Below are 8,734 nucleotides of genomic sequence, written 5' to 3'. Positions count from 1 at the left end.
GAGTTCTGCAGTCCAGCACCTCAGAATTTGAAACAGCGCTTAGAGCAGCCTCTGTTTCCCCTTCAACATGCTCTTGTACATATTGTGGGCTTCCTTTCTTTACATTAGCAGGTAAAGAATCTGCCTGCCAATGTAGTAATCCCAGGTTTGATCCCTGGGTCAGGAAGATCCCCTGGAGAAGGAAATGAAAATCCACTCTAGTACTCTTGCCTGGAGAATCCATGGACAGAGAAGGCTGATGGGCTACAGTCCCTGGGGTTGCAAAGAGTCGGACATGCCTAAACAACTTTCACTTCACTTTCACTCACAATTGTCAAAATGGCTATTATCAAAAAGACAAGAAATAATAATAAAGTGTTGGAGAGAACATGGAGAAAAGGGAGCCCTCATGCACTGTTGGTGGAATGTAAGCTGGTGCAGCCACTACGGAAAAACAAGAGATTAATTTTTCTAATTAAAAGTAGAATTACCATATGATTCAGCAATTCTATCCCTCAGTGTTTATCCACAGAAAATGAAAGACTAATTTGAGTAGATCCATGAACTCATATGTTCCCTACAGCATATGAGCAATAGCCAAGATATGAAAGCAACCTAAGTGCCCATCAATATTTGAGTGGATAAAGATGTAATATATATAACTAAATGTTATTCAGCCATAAAAAATAAAGTCTTTCCATTTTTACCACTTGGATGGACCCAGAGGATCTTATGCTAAGTAAAACAGGTCAGATAGAGAAAGACAAACACATTATGGTTTCATATACATGTGGATCTAGAAAATAAAACAAATTAACAGCTATAGTGAAACAGATTCAGATACAGAGAACAAACAGGTGATTGTTAGAGGGAGGCAGTTTGACGGTCAGGGGAGGAGAGAAATAGAAGAGGAAGATTAAGAAACTGGTGAGGGAGAATTCATATATAAAATGCATGAGTCACAGGTATGAAATGAACAACATAGGGGATATAGTCAATAATTATGTAATGTCTTTGTATGGTGACAGATGGTAACTAGATTTACAGTGATTACATTGAAATTTATGGAAATATCAAATCACTATGCTGTGTAACAGGAACTAACAATATTAAACATAAATTCCACTTCAAAAACAAAAACAGAAAAAAAATCATATTTGTGGTTACCATACATGAGGATGGGGAAAGGGGGAATTGGTTGAAAATAGTCAAAATATAAACTTCCACTTAGAAGATTAACAAATACAACATGATAAATATAATTAACCTTGCTGTAAGTTATCTATGAAAATTATTAAGAGTAAATTCTGAGTTCTTATTACAAGGGAAATATTTTTTTCTATTTATTTATTGTTTCATCCTTATGACATGATGTTGTACACTAAATTTGTTATGCTAATCATTTAATGTATGTAATCACTGCAGATGGTTACTGCAGCCATGAAATTAAAAGACGCTTACTCCTTGGAAGGAAAGTTATGACCAACCTAGATAGCATATTCAAAAGCAGAGACAGTACTTTGCCAACAAAGGCCCATCTGGTCAAGGCTATGGTTTTTCCAGTGGTCATATATGGATGTGAGAGTTGGACTGTGAAGATGGCTGAGTGCCGAGAATTGATGCTTTTGAACTGTGGTGCTGGAGAAGACTCTTGCGAGTCTCTTGGATTGCAAGAAGATCCAACAGGTCCATCCTAACGGAGACCAGTCCTGGGTGTTCATTGGAAAGACTGATGCTGGGGCTGAAACTCTAATACTTTGGCCACCTCATGTGAAGAGTTGACTCATTGGGAAAGACTCTGATGCTGGGAGGGATTGGGGGCAGGAGGAGAAGGGGACTACAGAGGATGGGATGGCTGGATGGCATCACCGACTCAATGCATATGAGTTTGGGTGAACTCCGGGAGTTGGTGATGGACAGGGAGGCCTGGCATGCTGTGGTTCATGGGGTTGTAAAGAGTCGGACACAACTGAGCGACTGAACTGAACTGAACTGATAACTCCAATTTGTGATAAATCTTCACTGACTTTGAAATAGATATTTATGATAGCAGAATTGTTAAAAATGAGTTCCCTTGAAACATAAAAGTTTGAACATAGCTTTTTGAATTGGCTTTTTTTTTAATTTATTTTATTTTTAAACTTTACATAATTGTATTAGTTTTGCCAAATATCAAAATGAATCCGCCACAGGTATACATGTGTTCCCCATCCTGAACCCTCCTCCCTCCTCCCTCCCCATTCCATCCCTCTGGGTTGTCCCAGTGCACCAGCCCCAAGCATCCAGTATCATGCATCGAACCTGGACTGGCAACTCGTTTCATACATGATATTTTACATGTTTCAATGCCATTCTCCCAAATCTTCCCACCCTATCCCTCTCTCACAGAGTCCATAAGACTGTTCTATACATCACTGTCTCTTTTGCTGTCTCGTACACAGGGCTTTGTTTTTACACTATAGATGATGGGATTCATCACAGGAGGGGTGAGCAAGTATACATTAGCAATGAGTATGGGCACATAAGATGGAGCGTGTTTTCCAAATCTGTGAACAAAAGACAGGCTGATCAAAGGGATGTAGAATATGGCCACAGAAGTGATATGAGAAATGCAGGTGCTGAAGGCCTTCTTTCTCTCCTCTGGGGATGCAATGTTGAGAACCCAGCGAATGATCAAGACATAGGAAAGCAGGATAAAGACTGAGTCCACCCCAGCAGTAGAGATAATTGCAGTTAGTCCAAATACACTGTTGATCTTTGTATCTGAACACGAGATCTTCATCACATTAGGGTGGAAGTAGTAGGAGTGATGGAGCACATGACTATGGCAGAATGATAGACGTTTAAAAAGCAGGACTAGTGGTGTCAGAATGACTGTCCCCCTGGTGATGACTGCTAGACCAATCTGTGCAATCCTCGTGTGTGTTAGAATGGTAGCATATCTCAGGGGGTTAGAAATGGCCACAAAACAGTCAAAGGCCATAGCCAGGAGCACCGAAGATTCCATGAAAGTGAAGAGGTGAATGCAGAACATCTGTGATAAGCAAGCACTGAGGCTGATTTCCTTCCCGGGCATTGACCCAGAAGTTTCCCAGTACTGTCACCAGTGTTGAGATGCATAAGCCAATGTCGGTGGTGGACAACATGGACAGGAAGTAGTACATGGGCTCGTGGAGGCTTGGCTCAGTGAGGACTATGAACAGGATCAAAGTATTTCCAGAAAGGGCAGTCAAATAAAGGCAGCAGAATGGGATGGAGATCCAGGTGTGGGCCCATTCAAGTCCAGGGATGCCAGTCAAGAGGAAAGTTGGCAAAGTGGAGTTATGGAAAATTGGCATTAATGCCTGCAGGAGTGGAATTCTCTTGTTTGATCCTGACTTTCTAAATTTAGAATTTATTTTTAGATTAAGTTTACTATAAATTTAGTAAAGTTCACAAAATTTCAGAGTACAGCTAAGCCTGGCATCTATATATACCTATGTAACCACTTCCATGATCAACTGATACATCCTTACCACCAACCCAGAAGGCTTCCTAATGCTTCATCCTTAACAATGTCTTCTCCTGCAGTAACCATTGTTCTGACTTCTAGTACTACAATTACTTCTCTCTGTTCTTGATCTTGATACAATAGAATCATGTAGTATATACTAATTGCATCTTGTTTCTTACACCAATATTATGTCTATGAAGTTCATCACTGAAATAAGATATTGAGTTCAATTTAATTTCAATTTACTTAGCTAAATATATTTGATGTTTATCACTTATTATCTTATACTCTGACCAATATTTTTATTACATATTTTATTCTTCAACTGGATTGTAAACTTCTGCTTGAGAATGGGAATTAATCTTAATTCTGCTACATGAGAATAGGAGTGAATTTTAGCTAATCTTTGCTTCAAAGAATTCATTGCTCATAGTAGATATTCAGTATGTTTCTGGTAATTGATTTATATTTTATTTGCCTTCCTGAAGTACTCTATGTAACCATGAGCAGAACTTGGTCTAAGAAAACAATTGACTAATTTTGCCTTGGAATTTTAGAATTATTAAACTCAGATTATAAGTGAAAAGTCATTTTAAGTTAGCAGAGAAACCTCTCTTTATCAGGTTCCACATATACCTAAGACTCTATCCCTGATAACATCAGTTTATCCTGCCTCATTACATTTATTTACTAAAGTGAACTAGAGGGAAGATGCTTCAGGTCCTGTGAATCTGCAGCTTAATGCTGTTTTTAATTTGTAACATTAAAATACTGCCTTGTTTACCGTTATAGAGTCTGCCTTTGTTGCGCTAAAAATCAATAGGGAAAAATCTTCTTTTGTATCACGTATTCCTTGGTCCTTAACCTAGTCTTTGATCTCTTATAGGGTTTCAGGTATACAGTATTGTGTGACTCTAAGACAGTGTTCTATATAATGTTATAAGTATTTTACAAAGATCATTTCATTTGAACCTATGATAAACCTGAGAGAGATATTTTTATTACAGATAAAACAAAGAGAAGTTCAGAAGTTATTATAAATTACTAAAGGTCATAAAATCTGGAAGAGATCACACTGAGAATCAGAAAATAAGACTTTAGAACTTGTGCTGTTAAAAACTACACTATACTTCCTAATGAAAATAATAATAATAATAATGATGATGATAATTACTTATATTTCAACAGTAATATAATTATCTATTAATAAATATAGCAACCACGTCAGAGAAATCTATGTTTTCAAATCTCCTATATAATATTTTTATGGTTCAGAGATGAAGCAACTGTATTTCTGGATTGCATATGTTTTGGAGGGCATGTAGATACATTATTGAAACACTTTATCAAACATTTAGCAAACAGGAAATTCTTAAGCATAATATGGGATCCATTAATTCAAATTAATCTATAGTGGACTTAAATTTATTGTAAAAATAAACCTATTGTCCAAATGTATTTTGAGCTCATTTAAGACTTCTGTTTTCCTTTAAAAGCCATCCAAGATAATTTCCATTAAGTATATCCATTTTTGCACAATTTTATCATTAAATCAACTCTATAACTTACTTATGAATGTAGTCAAAGTTTAGTTTGACTATTTCTCCAACATGTTGTTATCTATTTATACATACTTTCAATTCCATAGGCATCTCATTGATAATGTTATTTTATTCATTTATTTTTCAACTTTAAAATATTTATATATATAAAATATTTATTTAATCTGAAGCTAATCTCCTAAATACTCCCCTAGTAGCTTAGTGGTAAAGAATCTGCTGCCAATGCAAGAGTCATGGGTTCCACTCCTGGGTCAGGAATATTCCCTGGAGAAAGAAATGGCAACTCACTCCAGTATTCTCTCCTGGTAAATCCCATGGACAGAGGAACCTGGTGGGCTATAGAGTCCATGGGGTCGAAAAAGAGTCGGACACAACTTAGCGACTAGACAACAACAACAAATCTCTTAAATATTAGATCCATCTCCCTAACTCTTGGGTTTCTCCATTAAAGTATCTCAAAGTCAACTCAAGCACCAAATGATGGCATCTGAATTATTTCCCACAACTTGTATATTCTATTTATTCCCATTTGATTAACAGCTCTGTACATCTATTGTCAATCTATAGGTCTATGGTAACTTATTATATCAGGTTGCCTAATTCAGAAATCTGAATGTACTCTCACCTCCCATCTGTAGATCATCAATATCTATCTATGTTGAAACTCTTTCTAATTTGTATAGCATATTGCTTTCAGAGTTTTCTAAGATTTAAAATAGACTTTGGGATTAAAATATACATACATACATACACACACACACACACACATACATATACATATATGTATATAGGTATAACTGAATCACTTTGCTCTACACCTGGAACTAACACAACATTGTAAAACAACTATATTTCAATAAATTGTTTTTAAAAATAAAATAGAATAGACTTCCATTTTAAAGTATTTTTAGCCAGTACTAACTGAAACCAGTCTCTCCCAATTTTCTATTAAGTTTTAAAAAAAATGATAAAGGGGAAGAGAAATAGACCAAAGAAACACTAAAGTTAAAGACAGTCTTCATCCAGAATTTTTTGAAGGTGATTAACTGCTCCTAACTAAGGAATATAGACATGAATTGAGTCAAAACATAGGACAGCACTTAATGCCATTTTGACAGACTACATTCAGGAATCCAGAGTCTGTATCAAAAAAAAAAAAAAAATCACCTTTTTTTAAAGGATATTTCCATAAGGTGACCTAGGGAGTTTTGTTTCCCCAGACATCTCATCTCAAGAAAAACAGGCAAAGATGATGGTGTGAGGGGTGTCATTAGTAGAGACATGTTGAATTTTGAAATATTCACCAAAGTACATCTTTTTCAGCAGAAGTGAAAACAGAAGAAAATTTGGCAACAGCATAATTTTGAAATTTAGGTTTTTGATTGCCTCTCTTTCCAAAGTGGCAAAGAGCTAAAAGTGTTAGTAGCATGGGTGTTAGTGGGACTGTAGGTTCTAGAAACTGGAAAATGGGTCAGAACCTGCACTCGACATGATCATAATTTGTGAGACGGAATCCAGAAGCAAGTTGCATGAGTAGTTTATTGGGGGTAAAAAGGTGTGAAAAGATCTTTCTTTGCACTACAGAAAAAAAAATGCTAGTATAAAATCTTTAAAATATTGCATAAAAATAAAAAGAATAGCATCTCAGTCATCAGTATCAAAGCTGTTATAACCCCTGTAGAATGAAGAAGAAAATATCCTAAGGTAATTCAGGTAATAGACCACAAAGCATTATGAAAGAAAAAAAAATGGGAAAAGAAGGGCCAACATAATGAGATACTAGTAACATAAAGAATTAAAGCAAATGCACGATACTGGATGCTTGGGGCTGGTGCACTGGGACGACCCAGAGGGCTGGTGCAGGGAGGGAGGAGGGAGGAGGGTTCAGGATGGGGAACACATGTATACCTGTGGCGGATTCATTTTGATATTTGGCAAAACTAATACAATTATGTAAAGTTTAAAAAATAAAATAAAATTAAAAAAAATAATAAAAATAAAAAAATTAAAAAAAAATAAAATTAAAAAAAGAATTAAAGCAAATATTAGATGTAATTCAAATCAGAATCGAGGTATAATAATTTAAAGATTGTATTTTGAGGTTTTGTTATTATATGTGTCATGAAATACACACATAAAAGAAGCAGGTTTTTTTTTTTTTTTTTGGCCATGATTAACTAAACGGATAAGAACAAAACATCTATATGGGGTTTGGGATTTCTGAGTAGATATAAGAGCCATAGAAGTCAATAAAACAGTGGAAGTAAGAATAACCAGGAGCTCCGAGGGCCTGGAGATCAGGTACCAAGGTAAGTGGGGGAATGCCTTACCTTTCAAGATGTGGAAAATTAGAAGGCATATGAAGAAAGATGTTGAAGTAACAATGCCAGAAGACTAGATAAATTGTTGTTTTCACTTCTGAAAAAAAGTCTTCCTTTTATTTAAGCTAAATCACTCATGATTCAGCCTTATTTCATCAGACGTATTTTATTGTAGACACAACCAACTACTGTTTCCGATCTGAGAGCAGCTGCTTGACTTGGCCTTTAGACAAGAGGAAAGACTTCTCTTACTCTTATTTGGAGTGAGTATATGAAGGCTACCCATTTACCTCTAAGAATGGAGAATTTTATAGGCAAACTTGTTGATGTAGGAATTTACTCAGTGTGAATAAATACACCCCTGGGAATTTCTGTGCCCTTCTGCTGTGCTTTACCTCCCTGCCCCTAGGTTATCTTCGGGCACCAGGAAATGTGATGCTAAGACAGACACAAAAGAACCAAGAAGAATGAACATCAACACAGCAAATCTGTGTTTACATGCTTTAATTAAAAATGAAATTGAATCATTATTTGAGCATGGATATGTCATTTAATGAGGATCCAGTAATCCTTAATTTTCATTCTTTGTGTTTCTCTTAAAGAATCTATCACGCAGCATTTCGCGCACAACTAAGTGAAATAATAGATGCTTTGAAAGTATCCCCAGGTAATAACATAGTAGTAAGGTCATAGTGCATATGCATTAAATGTTAAAATGAGCAAATACATTCCTATAATTCAGAAGTAAGCAGTAAAACAGAATTACAAAGTCAAGTGGCTCCATGAGTGTAGCCTTTTTCATACAAGAAGAAAAATTTGGCAACATGGTGCCCTGGTGGCTCAGATGGTAAAGAATTTGCCTGTAATGCAGGAGACACAAGGTCAATTCCTGGGCGGGAAGATCCCCTGGAGAAGGGAATGGCTACCCACTCCAGTATTCTTGCCTGGGAAATTCCATGGACAGAGGAGCCTGGCAGGCTATGGTCCATGTGGTTGCAAAAGAGTTGGAGACGACTTAGCATCTAAACAACAACAAATCATCTAAGATGCTTCTTTCTACCAAAACCTTCTTCCATCCTTCTCTCCCAAACTCAAGGTCAAGCTTGCAAAGTATGACAATCCTTCTAGCCCCTTTGTCATCCATTCTTGTCTTGTTTTTGTTATAATGTTACCTAGCTAACCCCTTGTTGGTTGTTTGTTTATTTTGTCCCAGGGATGTCCCACTACTGCTTGGACATTAAGCTCTCTTGTCTACCCTTCAGACTTTGGGGGTTCTTATAATTGCAGCCTCCTGTTTTTTTCTGATTAATCACTGCTCTTTGGCCTCTGTTATGTCAAGGCCTTACCACGTGAATGGATATTAATGATCCTGGCTCTAT

The 8,734-nt window shown here is 36.4% G+C and overlaps 1 pseudogene; it reads right to left on the bottom strand.

Annotated features, from left to right (window-relative positions):
* Positions 1-2,037: 2,037 nt before the first annotated feature.
* On the bottom strand, positions 2,038-3,317 carry LOC129627840 (olfactory receptor 51F1-like; annotated as a pseudogene).
* Between the last annotated feature and the right edge of the window lie 5,417 nt (positions 3,318-8,734).

Source organism: Bubalus kerabau, chromosome 15 (genome assembly GCF_029407905.1).
Source record: "Bubalus kerabau isolate K-KA32 ecotype Philippines breed swamp buffalo chromosome 15, PCC_UOA_SB_1v2, whole genome shotgun sequence".
NCBI lineage: Eukaryota > Metazoa > Chordata > Mammalia > Artiodactyla > Bovidae > Bubalus > Bubalus kerabau.
Note: the sequence above shows the minus strand (reverse complement) of the source record. Positions and strands in the feature narration are given on the sequence as shown.